We start from the raw sequence: 16,948 nt of genomic DNA on the forward strand, positions 1-16,948 counted from the left end.
ATTTTTTTTTTAATTCATATCCTTCTTTTTTCTTATTCCTATCATCCTTTTGGACGGCCGAATCCATATAATTTTTTTTTTTAATTCCTATCCTCCTTTTTTTTTTATTCCTATCCTTCTTTTTTTTTTAAGCAAATATTTTCTACACTTTTAGGTTTGCAATTATTTAACATAACAAATTTCATCTAAAAAATGCATCGCACCAATTTTATTCCTATCCTCCTACCTTTTTTTTTTATGAAGCAAATATTTTCTACCCTAATCTATCTTATATAATAAAGCTTAACCCCTAAAGCTATTTCTAACCCTAATATTTTCCCCCCATTTCACCCTCCACTTTTCTGAGCCATTAGATCTTGCACATTAAGCGCTATTCAATTTTAGCCAGTGATCATCTTACTTAATTAATGCCAGCCGAATTTTGTTATCAAGTTTGCTATAATTTTGGCTATCCGAATCCTTATTATTTTTTTTTGAATTCCTATCCTCCTTTTTTTTCGAATCCTTATTTTTTTTTTCAATTCCTATCCTCCTTTTTTTTTATTCCTATCCTCCTTTTGGCCGGCCGAATCCTTATTTTTTTTTTTTTTTTTGATTTCCTATCCTCCTTTTCTTTTTATTCCAATCCTTCTTTTTTTTAAGCAAATATTTTCTACACTTTTAGGTTTGCAATTATTTAACATAACAAATTCCATCTAAAAAAATGCATCGCACCAATTTTATTCCTATCCTCCTGCCTTTTTTTTTATGAAGCAAATATTTTCTACCCTAATCTATCTTATATAATAAAGCTTAACCCCTAAAGCTATTTCTAACCCTAATATTTTCCCCCCATTTCTCCCTCCACTTTTCTGAGCCATTGGATCTTGCACATTTAGGCGTCATTCAATTTTAGCCATTGATCATCTTACTTAAGTAATGCCAGCCGAATTTTGTTATCAAGTTTACTATAATTTTGGCCATCCGAATCCTTATTATTTTTTTTGAATTCCTATCCTCCTTTTTTTTTATTCCTATCCTCCTTTTTTTTTCGAATCCTTATTTTTTTTAATTCCTATCCTCCTTTTTTTTATTCCTATCCTCCTTTTGGCCGACCAAATCCTTATTATTTTTTTTTTTGAATTCCTATCCTCCTTTTTTTTTATTCCCATCCTTCTTTTTTTTTAAGCAAATATTTTCTACACTTTTAGGTTTGCAATTATTTAACATAACAAATTCCATCTAAAAAAATGCATCGCACCAATTTTATTCCTATCCTCCTGCCTTTTTTTTTATGAAGCAAATATTTTCTACCCTAATCTATCTTATATAATAAATCTTAACCCCTAAAGATATTTCTAACCCTAATATTTTCCCCTCATTTCTCCCTCCACTTTTCTGAGTCATTGGATCTTGCACATTTAGGCGCTATTCAATTTTAGCCATTGATCATCTTACTTAATTAATGCCAGCCGAATTTTGTTATCAAGTTTGCTATAATTTTGGCTATCCGAATCCTTATTATTATTTTTTTGAATTCCTATCCTCCTTTTTTTTTATTCCTATCCTTCTTTTTTTTAAGTAAATATTTTCTACACTTTTACGTTTGCAATTATCTTATCTTATCTTATATAATAAAGCTTAACCCCTAAAGCTATTTCTAACCCTAATATTTTCCCCCCATTTCTTCCTCCACTTTCTGAGCCATTGGATCTTGCACATTTAGGCGCCATTCAATTTTAGCCATTGATCATCTTACTTAATTAATGCCAGCCGAATTTTATTATCAAGTTTGCTATAATTTTGGCCATCCGAATCCTTATTTTTTTTTTGAATTCCTATCCTCCTTTTTTTTATTCCTATCCTCCTTTTTTTTCGAATCTTTATTTTTTTTAATTCATATCCTTCTTTTTTCTTATTCCTATCATCCTTTTGGACGGCCGAATCCATATAATTTTTTTTTTTAATTCCTATCCTCCTTTTTTTTTATTCCTATCCTTCTTTTTTTTTAAGCAAATATTTTCTACACTTTTAGGTTTGCAATTATTTAACATAACAAATTTCATCTAAAAAATGCATCGCACCAATTTTATTCCTATCCTCCTACCTTTTTTTTTTATGAAGCAAATATTTTCTACCCTAATCTATCTTATATAATAAAGCTTAACCCCTAAAGCTATTTCTAACCCTAATATTTTCCCCCCATTTCTCCCTCCACTTTTCTGAGCCATTAGATCTTGCACATTAAGCGCTATTCAATTTTAGCCAGTGATCATCTTACTTAATTAATGCCAGCCGAATTTTGTTATCAAGTTTGCTATAATTTTGGCTATCCGAATCCTTATTATTTTTTTTTGAATTCCTATCCTCCTTTTTTTTCGAATCCTTATTTTTTTTTCCAATTCCTATCCTCCTTTTTTTTTTATTCCTATCCTCCTTTTGGCCGGCCGAATCCTTATTATTTTTTTTTTGAATTCCTATCCTCCTTTTCTTTTTATTCCAATCCTTCTTTTTTTTAGGCAAATATTTTCTACACTTTTAGGTTTGCAATTATTTAACATAACAAATTCCATCTAAAAAAATGCATCGCACCAATTTTATTCCTATCCTCCTGCCTTTTTTTTTTATGAAGCAAATATTTTCTACCCTAATCTATCTTATATAATAAAGCTTAACCCCTAAAGCTATTTCTAACCCTAATATTTTCCCCCCATTTCTCCCTCCACTTTTCTGAGCCATTGGATCTTGCACATTTAGGCGTCATTCAATTTTAGCCATTGATCATCTTACTTAAGTAATGCCAGCCGAATTTTGTTATCAAGTTTACTATAATTTTGGCCATCCAAATCCTTATTATTTTTTTTGAATTCCTATCCTCCTTTTTTTTTTATTCCTTGTAACATCCCGCTCATCAGCTAAAGGAAAATTTTATCAGATAAATGTATGAGAGGATTAAATTCGAGGAAAGTAAGTATGGAAAATATTTACCATGTAATATCAGCCTATTATGAATTAAGTATCAGTGCCGGATTTAACACGCTTAAGTCAAGGACATGTTGGTAAATTCACGCGAAAGAGATATTTAAGTGGGATTGGCCCAAAAATATCTCATTTCACATAATCTTTCTCTCTCTAGGGTTGAGAGAAAGAGTTCTATCCTTTCCCCCTCTTTGGATCGGCCCTTTCCCTCAAATCTTCTACCATCAAAGCTTCCAATTTCATGGAATTGGAGATCAAGCAAGGAACATGGCAACTTCTAGAGCAAGAAACAACAAAGGGAATGAGTAGAAGCTTGGAATCAAAGTCAGGGTTTGAACTTTGAGAACCTTGAAGCTTGAAGCAAACACAAGAAACAAGCTAGGTGAGTTCCATAGATAGATTACCTACCTTTGGGTTTGATAATCTTGTGAAGAAAATCATGTTTTATGTTAGTTTTGTTTTTATGAAACTTAAGTAACCCCAAAGTAATTCTTGTTAGTTATATGTTAAAATTGCCATGAGATATGTTTAAATAAGTCTATACATGTTGTTGGATGTATTTGGTGCATTACAGGGTCGAATTGGACGAGTTTTGGGTCGAAAATGGCGAAAACCCGCAGCCGGAACATGCGAAAACGCAAGCTTCGGAGCGCTGCGCCTGTACAAGGGCGCTAGGCGCCCACACACAGGGAGCTAGCGCTAGGCGCCCCACTCCTGGCGCCAGGCGCCCCATACAGGACAACCTCCGCGTTGTTCTGCGTTCGGGTGCTTGGGGGCAGTCGTGTGGGGGTCCGTAGCGACCGTTTCGAAGTGTTCTTTTGCTGTTTTCACTTATATTTCTACTGGAACAAACTTGGCTTTATCAAATCATAGAATTTATAAACGGCTTGAAACTTGGGTTTATGGCATTTTCGGTCTTTATAACTTATTGAAAATTTGCACACATCGTCAATTGATCCTTGCATCATTAATCGTGGCAATCTTAGCATGTATTACAAGGATGGCTCAAGAGAATTTAAGCATGATGGGGTAGCAAGATGATTATTAAGCAAGGGAAAACTAGAGCCTCGACATAGTTGTTGAGAACTAGCATGTTAGACGGAATCCCTAGAATGTTAAGACGCGAAATGTAACCTCTTCGCACATGAGCTAGAATGACTTAGCTAGTATGTAAGCCGTGGATTGACTAGTTAATCTCTCCACCATGATAAGTATGTTTATGAACAAGTATAAGTTACCGCTAATCGGATCGATTAAGGTTCCGAGGTAAATATGTATGTATGAATAAGTTTAACCTATATGCACGACAAGACCATGATTAATATGTGTAGGTGGCATGTCTCTTGCTATCCACATCAGGGGGATACAAGGGGTTCTCGTAATGAGAACGATTCAAGCCGTAAGGGACCCGCATGTCACCGAGTAATCAAGACGTAGGTGCTCGTGTCTCTTGTTATCCACGCCAGGGGGATACGGGAGGTTCTCGACCTAAGGGGAACGGTTCAAGCCGCAAGGGACCCGCACGACACCGAGGGAGTCCGATGTACGTACATCGGTCATGTATGGGGTTGATCTCGGGGTTACTCCACCCGGGACTTTCCGTAAAATGAATCAAGATAATAATTGTTTGTTCAACGCTAACCTAATGAATGAACTTAGACACGATTATGTTTATTATGATTATGTTATGTTATGTTTATGCTCATGATCGTGCCCATGTATGATTATGTTTAAGAACAAGAACAAGAGCATGAAATGCTATTAGACGAGAACAAGATATGTATAGGACAAGTAAAGAAAGCTATGCCTGTGACGACCTTAGGTTTCCCTAATCGTCCGGATTAGAATCATGTCATGAATATGCTATGTTATTTATGTTTAGGCCTTGTTACGTAAAGCGTACACTGGGCAATGCGGTTTAGGTTCCCTCAACCGCCATGACATGTATAGATGAGAAGCCTATAACAAGTAAGATAAGATTATGACGGCTCTAGCATGCACTACCGTCTAAGCATGCAAGTCCCCACACACGTATAATCAACCGTCAGGTTGTATTGTAGACACGTGGCGACCGTAGGTTTCCCCTTGAGGTTGCCTATAGCCTAGGATTTAGGGGAACTCACTGAGACATTATGTCTCATCCCAATCCTTATTTGTTTCAGATAAACAGGATGTTTATGCATGCTCGGAGCCGGATGGATATTACTTCAAGGGTTCGTTCGTAAAGCTGCAGGACGTTATGGACATCAAGGATGTATTTTTATGTATGGATGAGTTGTATTGTATTATGATTTATACGAACGTGACTTGATGTAAATATTATTCATTCGTAAAAATTTTATGTTGTATATTTTAATGTATCCAGTACTAATATTAACACACGTGCCAGACTTTCTAGATACGTCTGGTATGGGTGTTACAATTGGTATCAGAGCAGGTCGATTCAGACCGTGCCTTGGGTCATTAAATTACAACTAAGGTAGTGGGACCATTGGGTTCCAGGTAAATGTTCTATTTGTTGATGTTAGTTGAGCCTGATCAACTCAATTTAGCATTTAACGATTAGAATGGATGCCTGAGAGCTGAATAGGACCCAGGAGGAACGAAGTATGTGATGAAGTAGTTTGATCGTGCCAAAAGGTGGCCGGTGAACTAATCAAGTAGAAGTGTGAATCCTCCGGGAATGTAAGGTATGTTAAGAAGGAATGTTCCAACAACGTTGGGTAAGATGTTAATGATAATTCGTATACCCGTAAGTGAAGAATTTTGAATATATAAGTATGGTATGAAGATGCGGTAAGAGTTGTTGTTGGAACAGAATTATTGCATGCAAAGGAAATATATTCTGGAATGTAAGTACAAGATTAAAAGTTAAGGGGAAGTCGACACATGTTGATGGAATTAGTAAGCTCTCGGGGATTGAGATACGAGAACAGAAGATTTATATGTTCAGTAAGAATAAGGTTTTAAGCAGTGAATGAATTAGCAGAGAAATAAGTTAAGCTGTTCATAGGGGATGAAGTTGAAGTATTATGTGGAAGTTTTATGTTAAGTGAGGTGATGAACAAGACATTAGTTTTAATGTGCCGTGAATTGAATTGATTGGTGTTAATACTTGCCATGCAACAGTTATGAAATTATTTTTTTTATGATGACCAGAATGAATGATGTGCACTAGATTACTTGAGAAAATGAGATTTTTATGTAAAGTATGTTTTTCTGGAAAACTAATTTTTAGAAAATACGCCAATAGCAAAAATTTCGCTAATAGCGAAATTACTCCAAAGGATTTCGCTAATAGCGAAATTGGGACGAAAATTTTCAGTTTTTCCAAAAACTGTCATTTCGTCTCTAGGGTCTTAGTAGCTATTGGGGGGTTGTTTTCGCAATCTTTTATGTAACAAACACTCTCTATATCATCAAGTATCGAATGCACATCACACCCTATGATTACTAAGGAAGAAACTGCATGGACAACTATTAACGGAATCAATCCGGTTCAAGGTAACATTAGAAGTTAACATGGCAAGAGCTGAGGAAGAGCTTGGGTTAAGAGTTTTAAGGTTCCGGCATATGAATGGATAAATTGGATGCAAAGGCATGAGATGAAAGGTAAGCGGTAAAGAATTATGCAAAGTCACAAGATTTTCAGATTTAATGAAGTTATGAGTATTTCCCGGATCTATGTTTTGCTTAATTGAATTGCTAAGGCTCGTTAGGATGATGAATTCTAAAGCTTGCCAAAATTTTGAAAATTAATACATGCATATGGGTGATTGGAGATGGCGTTCATAGATTTAAAAGAAATTTTGCAGGTACCGGTTGTTACGATTCACGTAGAGTGGGCTAAACACACTGGAACTAATGATGGATGACACAGTTGTGTTGTCAACTTGTTCCGTGATTTTAGAGTAACGACTGGGGCCAAACTTATTACGTTTTTATTAAAGAGAAATCGTCAATGCCAATGACCCGTGTGTTAAATTATGATGTTTTCTTAAAGAAAGAAATTAACGAGCATGCATTAGATTGATTATGCAAAACATAGTACGCGAGAATACAAGAGTACAATGAAGTATGATCAAGAAAAGTATGTATGAATTTATGATAAGTCTACTATGGGAATTCAAGATTTCTCAGAAATAAGTTTATGAAAGATAAGTGTATGTCATGAGGTGAACTCAACCAGTGAGAAAGTAAGGTATATCCTCAAGTAAAATGATATGGTAATTCGACAAGTCTACCGTGAGATCCAATTTTGCAAGGTATTGTGAAGTGCAAGTTTATGGCATTGAATGCCACACGAAAGGTCTTGACAAGAGTTCAAGAAGATGATGCTCATATGGGAAAAATAATGTGAAGTTTCAGTTGTCTTAATGGATTAGAATATTGGTTAAGGACAACTGGTGGGAATCAGAGTGGCGCAACGAAAGTTAATTGGTGTAGTTGCTAACAGTAATCATGGAACATGGAATGTGATAGTAAGGGCCTTCGTTAGAAGCATTATGGGACAAGCGAGAAGTTCTCAAAATGTTAAGTAAGAAAGGAGACTTATGTAATCAGTCATGAAAAGGGATATGATATGTGGATGTGTCTTGATCTAAGTATGATAAGAAAGGCTAGAGACACAACAAATGAAGAGTATGTGCTATGATAAGAGAAATACATGTAAGAGTCGAAAGGTTCCTTTTTGTGACTCAAAGTAATGATTGAATTATCAAGTGTGGAACCGGTATTAAGGAAGAAGTGTTATGCAAGAGATGGTAACAATATGTGATCGTAACCGAATATGATGTTTTGAAGATTCAAGTTTATTGTTCTTAGAACGAGGAAATGAGATAATGTTATGAGGGTCAAGGATCCTATATGAATTATGTTAAGCAATTATGTGTGTCTCCAAGATATGTATGTAAGACAAGAAATAATAAGAAAGAAGTTACTTTTGAAGTTCAAGAATTTCATTATGGATGGAGATATAAACCATGAGTTATGCACGAGGAAGTGCATACTCTCCTATGCCAAACTTGTTAAATGATCACGATACTTGCTACGAAGATTTCGAATTATGATTTATAACTTTTAAAGTTAAAATGGGTATTAAGGGACTTTGGAACGATGATTATTTTAAAAATATGATTTCGTAATGTTTCTTTTAAGTTATACAATTATTCGTTCCAAGGATCCGAATACTCATGTTTAGAATTTTTTTTTTTTTTTAAAGTAATATGTTAGAACGAGTATCGTTATTATTTAACAAGAAGCGACATTCGAAAGTATACGATTGTTATGGAGAGTAAGATGAGTTGATGTAATCAACAAAGTTGTTCGAAAAGTCTTATTAGACGCACAAGTATATGCTAAGAGTATTCAAATGCAAGAGGTATAAGTCAGAAGTTTTAAGAGCATGTAAGTTACAAGATGGGTTGATGAATGTTATATGTATAAGCGTAATTAATTTCATCCCTCTACGACAAGTTATATGAGTCATCCATGAATTTGGGTGCAATAAGAACAGTAATGAGATCCAAAGATTTCTTAAGACTCTGAAAAGAGACAAGAGATTTGTAGAATCGTCAAGATAAGTATGTTAGAAAAAGGCACATGTCTCAAGGTACAATAAGTGAACTGATGTATGAATTATATGTTACACGATAAGATTATGTATACATGAAAAGATGTTTTAAAGTTACAAGTAAGCACTGCAGGGCAAACCTGGTTTCTGGTAGGATTCCAGTTAAAAGGCAAATCCTGAGTGTTCATGTTTATGACAAGATACCATTAGGAATGGTTATGTTAAGCGGGTAAGATCCGAGTTTGAGACAATAAGTTTATGTGTAGCAAGGTAAGTGCTGAATCATAATATGCTAAGAAAACTCTAAGTTTGAGTGATTTTAAGATCAAGAAGGCTAAGTTCAGTAACATGTGGATTAAGAAACAAGATGAGGACATGATACGACGAAACCTTTGGATATGTATGAATGGAAAATGTTTGGCTCAGACCATAGATGGTAAGTTTTTGTCATGATGATTGGTAGTCGATCTCTAAATTTCGAGGACGAAATTTTTTTAAGGGGGGTAGAATGTAACATCCCGCTCATCAGCTAAAGGAAAATTTTATCAGATAAATGTATCAGAGGATTAAATTCGAGGAAAGTAAGTATGGAAAATATTTACCATGTAATATCAGCCTATTATGAATTAAGTATCAGTGCCGGATTTAACACGCTTAAGTCAAGGACATGTTGGTAAATTCACGCGAAAGAGATATTTAAGTGGGATTGGCCCAAAAATATCTCATTTCACATAATCTTTCTCTCTCTAGGGTTGAGAGAAAGAGTTCTATCCTTTCCCCCTCTTTGGATCGGCCCTTTCCCTCAAATCTTCTACCATCAAAGCTTCCAATTTCATGGAATTGGAGATCAAGCAAGGAACATGGCAACTTCTAGAGCAAGAAACAACAAAGGGAATGAGTAGAAGCTTGGAATCAAAGTCAGGGTTTGAACTTTGAGAACCTTGAAGCTTGAAGCAAACACAAGAAACAAGCTAGGTGAGTTCCATAGATAGATTACCTACCTTTGGGTTTGATAATCTTGTGAAGAAAATCATGTTTTATGTTAGTTTTGTTTTTATGAAACTTAAGTAACCCCAAAGTAATTCTTGTTAGTTATATGTTAAAATTGCCATGAGATATGTTTAAATAAGTCTATACATGTTGTTGGATGTATTTGGTGCATTACAGGGTCGAATTGGACGAGTTTTGGGTCGAAAATGGCAAAAACCCGCAGCCGGAACATGCGAAAACGCAAGCTTCGGAGCGCTGCGCCTGTACAAGGGCGCTAGGCGCCCACACACAGGGAGCTAGCGCTAGGCGCCCCACTCCTGGCGCCAGGCGCCCCATATAGGACAACCTCCGCGTTGTTCTGCGTTCGGGTGCTTGGGGGCAGTCGTGTGGGGGTCCGTAGCGACCGTTTCGAAGTGTTCTTTTGCTGTTTTCACTTATATTTCTACTGGAACAAACTTGGCTTTATCAAATCATAGAATTTATAAACGGCTTGAAACTTGGGTTTATGGCATTTTCGGTCTTTATAACTTATTGAAAATTTGCACACATCGTCAATTGATCCTTGCATCATTAATCGTGGCAATCTTAGCATGTATTACAAGGATGGCTCAAGAGAATTTAAGCATGATGGGGTAGCAAGATGATTATTAAGCAAGGGAAAACTAGAGCCTCGACATAGTTGTTGAGAACTAGCATGTTAGACGGAATCCCTAGAATGTTAAGACGCGAAATGTAACCTCTTCGCACATGAGCTAGAATGACTTAGCTAGTATGTAAGCCGTGGATTGACTAGTTAATCTCTCCACCATGATAAGTATGTTTATGAACAAGTATAAGTTACCGCTAATCGGATCGATTAAGGTTCCGAGGTAAATATGTATGTATGAATAAGTTTAACCTATATGCACGACAAGACCATGATTAATATGTGTAGGTGGCATGTCTCTTGCTATCCACATCAGGGGGATACAAGGGGTTCTCGTAATGAGAACGATTCAAGCCGTAAGGGACCCGCATGTCACCGAGTAATCAAGACGTAGGTGCTCGTGTCTCTTGTTATCCACGCCAGGGGGATACGGGAGGTTCTCGACCTAAGGGGAACGGTTCAAGCCGCAAGGGACCCGCACGACACCGAGGGAGTCCGATGTACGTACATCGGTCATGTATGGGGTTGATCTCGGGGTTACTCCACCCGGGACTTTCCGTAAAATGAATCAAGATAATAATTGTTTGTTCAACGCTAACCTAATGAATGAACTAAGACACGATTATGTTTATTATGATTATGTTATGTTATGTTTATGCTCATGATCGTGCCCATGTATGATTATGTTTAAGAACAAGAACAAGAGCATGAAATGCTATTAGACGAGAACAAGATATGTATAGGACAAGTAAAGAAAGCTATGCATGTGACGACCTTAGGTTTCCCTAATCGTCCGGATTAGAATCATGTCATGAATATGCTATGTTATTTATGTTTAGGCCTTGTTACGTAAAGCGTACACTGGGCAATGCGGTTTAGGTTCCCTCAACCGCCATGACATGTATAGATGAGAAGCCTATAACAAGTAAGATAAGATTATGACGGCTCTAGCATGCACTACCGTCTAAGCATGCAAGTCCCCACACACGTATAATCAACCGTCAGGTTGTATTGTAGACACGTGGTGACCGTAGGTTTCCCCTTGAGGTTGCCTATAGCCTAGGATTTAGGGGAACTCACTGAGACATTATGTCTCATCCCAATCCTTATTTGTTTCAGATAAACAGGATGTTTATGCATGCTCGGAGCCGGATGGATATTACTTCAAGGGTTCGTTCGTAAAGCTGCAGGACGTTATGGACATCAAGGATGTATTTTTATGTATGGATGAGTTGTATTGTATTATGATTTATACGAACGTGACTTGATGTAAATATTATTCATTCGTAAAAATTTTATGTTGTATATTTTAATGTATCCAGTACTAATATTAACACACGTGCCAGACTTTCTAGATACGTCTGGTATGGGTGTTACATTCCTATCCTCCTTTTTTTTTCGAATCCTTATTTTTTTTAATTCCTATCCTCCTTTTTTTTATTCCTATCCTCCTTTTGGCCGGCCGAATCCTTATTATTTTTTTTTGAATTCCTATCCTCCTTTTTTTTTATTCCCATCCTTCTTTTTTTTTAAGCAAATATTTTCTACACTTTTAGGTTTGCAATTATTTAACATAACAAATTCCATCTAAAAAAATGCATCGCACCAATTTTATTCCTATCCTCCTGCCTTTTTTTTTATGAAACAAATATTTTCTACCCTAATCTATCTTATATAATAAAGCTAAACCATAAAGCTATTTCTAACCCTAATATTTTCCCCCCATTTCTCCCTCCACTTTTCTGAGCCATTGGATCTTGCACATTTAGACGCCATTCAATTTTAGCCATTGATCATCTTACTTAAGTAATGCCAGCCGAATTTTGTTATCAAGTTTACTATAATTTTGGCCATCCGAATCCTTATTATTTTTTTTGAATTCCTATCCTCCTTATTTTTTTTATTCCTATCCTCCTTTTTTTTTCGAATCCTTATTTTTTTTAATTCCTATCCTCCTTTTTTTTTATTCCTATCCTCCTTTTGGCCGACCGAATCCTTATTATTTTTTTTTGAATTCCTATCCTCCTTTTTTTTTATTCCCATCCTTCTTTTTTTTTAAGCAAATATTTTCTACACTTTTAGGTTTGCAATTATTTAACATAACAAATTCCATCTAAAAAAATGCATCGCACCAATTTTATTCCTATCCTCCTGCCTTTTTTTTTATGAAGCAAATATTTTCTACCCTAATCTATCTTATATAATAAAGCTTAACCCCTAAAGATATTTCTAACCCTAATATTTCCCCCCCATTTCTCCCTCCACTTTTCTGAGCCATTAGATCTTGCACATTAAGCGCTATTCAATTTTAGCCAGTGATCATCTTACTTAATTAATGCCAGCCGAATTTTGTTATCAAGTTTGCTATAATTTTGGCTATCCGAATCCTTATTATATTTTTTTTGAATTCCTATCCTCCTTTTTTTTCGAATCCTTATTTTTTTTTTCAATTCCTATCCTCCTTTTTTTTTTATTCCTATCCTCCTTTTGGCCGGCCGAATCCTTATTATTTTTTTTTTTTGAATTCCTATCCTCCTTTTCTTTTTATTCCAATCCTTCTTTTTTTTAAGCAAATATTTTCTACACTTTTAGGTTTGCAATTATTTAACATAACAAATTCCATCTAAAAAAATGCATCGCACCAATTTTATTCCTATCCTCCTGCCTTTTTTTTTTATGAAGCAAATATTTTCTACCCTAATCTATCTTATCTATCTTATATAATAAAGCTTAACCCCTAAAGATATTTCTAACCCTAATATTTCCCCCCCATTTCTCCCTCCACTTTTCTGAGCCATTAGATCTTGCACATTAAGCGCTATTCAATTTTAGCCAGTGATCATCTTACTTAATTAATGCCAGCCGAATTTTGTTATCAAGTTTGCTATAATTTTGGCTATCCGAATCCTTATTATATTTTTTTTGAATTCCTATCCTCCTTTTTTTTCGAATCCTTATTTTTTTTTTCAATTCCTATCCTCCTTTTTTTTTTATTCCTATCCTCCTTTTGGCCGGCCGAATCCTTATTATTTTTTTTTTTTGAATTCCTATCCTCCTTTTCTTTTTATTCCAATCCTTCTTTTTTTTAAGCAAATATTTTCTACACTTTTAGGTTTGCAATTATTTAACATAACAAATTCCATCTAAAAAAATGCATCGCACCAATTTTATTCCTATCCTCCTGCCTTTTTTTTTTATGAAGCAAATATTTTCTACCCTAATCTATCTTATCTATCTTATATAATAAAGCTTAACCCCTAAAGCTATTTCTAACCCTAATATTTTCCCCCCATTTCTCCCTCCACTTTTCTGAGCCATTGGATCTTGCACATTTAGGCGTCATTCAATTTTAGCCATTGATCATCTTACTTAAGTAATGCCAGCCGAATTTTGTTATCAAGTTTACTATAATTTTGGCCATCCAAATCCTTATTATTTTTTTTGAATTCCTATCCTCCTTTTTTTTTTATTCCTATCCTCCTTTTTTTTTCGAATCCTTATTTTTTTTAATTCCTATCCTCCTTTTTTTTATTCCTATCCTCCTTTTGGCCGGCCGAATCCTTATTATTTTTTTTTGAATTCCTATCCTCCTTTTTTTTATTCCCATCCTTCTTTTTTTTTAAGCAAATATTTTCTACACTTTTAGGTTTGCAATTATTTAACATAACAAATTCCATCTAAAAAAATGCATCGCACCAATTTTATTCCTATCCTCCTGCCTTTTTTTTTATGAAACAAATATTTTCTACCCTAATCTATCTTATATAATAAAGCTAAACCATAAAGCTATTTCTAACCCTAATATTTTCCCCCCATTTCTCCCTCCACTTTTCTGAGCCATTGGATCTTGCACCTTTAGGCGCCATTCAATTTTAGCCATTGATCATCTTACTTAAGTAATGCCAGCCGAATTTTGTTATCAAGTTTACTATAATTTTGGCCATCCGAATCCTTATTATTTTTTTTGAATTCCTATCCTCCTTTTTTTTTATTCCTATCCTCCTTTTTTTTTTCGAATCCTTATTTTTTTTAATTCCTATCCTCCTTTTTTTTTATTCCTATCCTCCTTTTGGCCGACCGAATCCTTATTATTTTTTTTTTGAATTCCTATCCTCCTTTTTTTTTATTCCCATCCTTCTTTTTTTTTAAGCAAATATTTTCTACACTTTTAGGTTTGCAATTATTTAACATAACAAATTCCATCTAAAAAAATGCGTCGCACCAATTTTATTCCTATCCTCCTGCCTTTTTTTTTATGAAGCAAATATTTTCTACCCTAATCTATCTTATATAATAAAGCTTAACCCCTAAAGATATTTCTAACCCTAATATTTTCCCCTCATTTCTCCCTCCACTTTTCTGAGTCATTGGATCTTGCACATTTAGGCGCTATTAAATTTTAGCCATTGATCATCTTACTTAATTAATGCCAGCCGAATTTTGTTATCAAGTTTGCTATAATTTTGGCTATCCGAATCCTTATTATTATTTGTTTGAATTCCTATCCTCCTTTTTTTTCGAATCCTTATTATTTTTTTTCATTCCTATCCTCCTTTTTTTTTTATTCCTATCCTCCTTTTGGCCGGCCGAATCCTTATTATTTTTTTTTTGAATTCCTATCCTCCTTTTTTTTTTATTCCTATCCTTCTTTTTTTTAAGTAAATATTTTCTACACTTTTAGGTTTGCAATTATCTTATCTTATCTTATATAATAAAGCTTAACCCCTTAAGCTATTTCTAACCCTAATATTTTCCCCTCATTTCTTCCTCCACTTTTCTGAGCCATTGGATCTTGCACATTTAGGCGCTATTCAATTTTAGTCATTGATCATCTTACTTAATTAATGCCAGCCGAATTTTGTTATCAAGTTTGCTATAATTTTGGCCATCCGAATCCTTTTTTTTTTGAATTCCTATCCTCCTTTTTTTTATTCCTATCCTCCTTTTTTTTTTCGAATCTTTATTTTTTTTTAATTCCTATCCTTCTTTTTTTTATTCCTATCCTCCTTTTGGCCGGCCGAATCCTTATTATTTTTTTTTTTTGAATTCCTATCCTCCTTTTCTTTTTATTCCAATCCTTCTTTTTTTTAAGCAAATATTTTCTACACTTTTAGGTTTGCAATTATTTAACATAACAAATTCCATCTAAAAAATGCATCGCACCAATTTTATTCCTATCCTCCTACCTTTTTTTTATGAAGCAAATATTTTCTACCAAAATCTATCTTATATAATAAAGCTTAACCCCTAAAGCTATTTCTAACCCTAATATTTTCCCCCCATTTCTCCCTCCACTTTTCTGAGCCATTAGATCTTGCACATTAAGCGCAATTCAATTTTAGCCATTGATCATCTTACTTAATTAATGCCAGCCGAATTTTGTTATCAAGTTTGCTATAATTTTGGCTATCCGAATCCTTATTTTTTTTTTTGAATTCCTATCCTCCTTTTTTTTCGAATCCTTATTTTTTTTTTCAATTCCTATCCTCCTTTTTTTTTTATTCCTATCCTCCTTTTGGCCGGCCGAATCCTTATTATTTTTTTTTGAATTCCTATCCTCCTTTTCTTTTTATTCCTATCCTTCTTTTTTTAAGCAAATATTTTCTACACTTTTAGGTTTGCAATTATTTAACAAAACAAACTCCATCTAAAAAAATGCATCGCACCAATTTTATTCCTATCCTCCTGCCTTTTTTTTTTATGAAGCAAATATTTTCTACCCTAATCTATCTTATATAATAAAGCTTAACCCCTAAAGCTATTTCTAACCCTAATATTTTCCCCTCATTTCTCCCTCCACTTTTCTGAGCCATTGGATCTTGCACATTTAGGCGTCATTCAATTTTAGCCATTGATCATCTTACTTAAGTAATGCCAGCCGAATTTTGTTATCAAGTTTACTATAATTTTGGCCATCCGAATCCTTATTATTTTTTTTGAATTCCTATCCTTCTTTTTTTTTATTCCTATCCTCCTTTTTTTTTTCGAATCCTTATTTTTTTTTAATTCCTATCCTCCTTTTTTTTTTTTATTCCTATCCTCCTTTTGGCCGGCCGAATCCTTATTATTTTTTTTTGAATTCCTATCCTCCTTTTTTTTTATTCCCATCCTTCTTTTTTTTTTAAGCAAATATTTTCTACACTTTTAGGGTTGCAATTATTTAACATAACAAATTCCATCTAAAAAAATGCATCGCACCAATTTTATTCCTATCCTCCTGCCTTTTTTTTTATGAAACAAATATTTTCTACCCTAATCTATCTTATATAATAAAGCTAAACCATAAAGCTATTTCTAACCCTAATATTTTCCCCCCATTTCTCCCTCCACTTTTCTGAGCCATTGGATCTTGCACATTTAGGCGCCATTCAATTTTAGCCATTGATCATCTTACTTAAGTAATGCCAGCCGAATTTTGTTATCAAGTTTACTATAATTTTGGCCATCCGAATCCTTATTATTTTTTTTGAATTCCTATCCTCCTTTTTTTTTTATTCCTATCCTCCTTTTTTTTTCGAATCCTTATTTTTTTTAATTCCTATCCTCCTTTTTTTTTATTCCTATCCTCCTTTTGGCCGACCTAATCCTTATTATTTTTTTTTTGAATTCCTATCCTCCTTTTTTTTTATTCCCATCCTTCTTTTTTTTTTAAGCAAATATTTTCTACACTTTTAGGTTTACAATTATTTAACATAACAAATTTCATCTAAAAAAAATGCATCGCACCAATTTTATTCATATCCTCCTGCCTTTTTTTTTATGAAACAAATATATTCTACCCT

The 16,948-nt window shown here is 34.3% G+C and overlaps 1 long non-coding RNA gene across 1 annotated transcript; it reads left to right on the forward strand.

Moving 5' to 3' along the window:
* Window positions 1–3,023: 3,023 nt before the first annotated feature.
* On the forward strand, window positions 3,024–11,589 carry LOC146906139 (uncharacterized). The gene is made up of 3 exons (XR_015019431.1): window positions 3,024–3,340; window positions 5,121–9,505; window positions 11,286–11,589. It is a non-coding gene; the product is annotated as an uncharacterized LOC146906139 (long non-coding RNA).
* The last annotated feature ends 5,359 nt before the right edge of the window (window positions 11,590–16,948 follow it).

The sequence above is a fragment of the Medicago sativa genome, chromosome 7 (assembly GCF_051527215.1).
Source record: "Medicago sativa cultivar Bolivia chromosome 7, Bolivia_mono, whole genome shotgun sequence".
In the NCBI taxonomy this organism is placed as follows: Eukaryota; Viridiplantae; Streptophyta; class Magnoliopsida; order Fabales; family Fabaceae; genus Medicago; species Medicago sativa.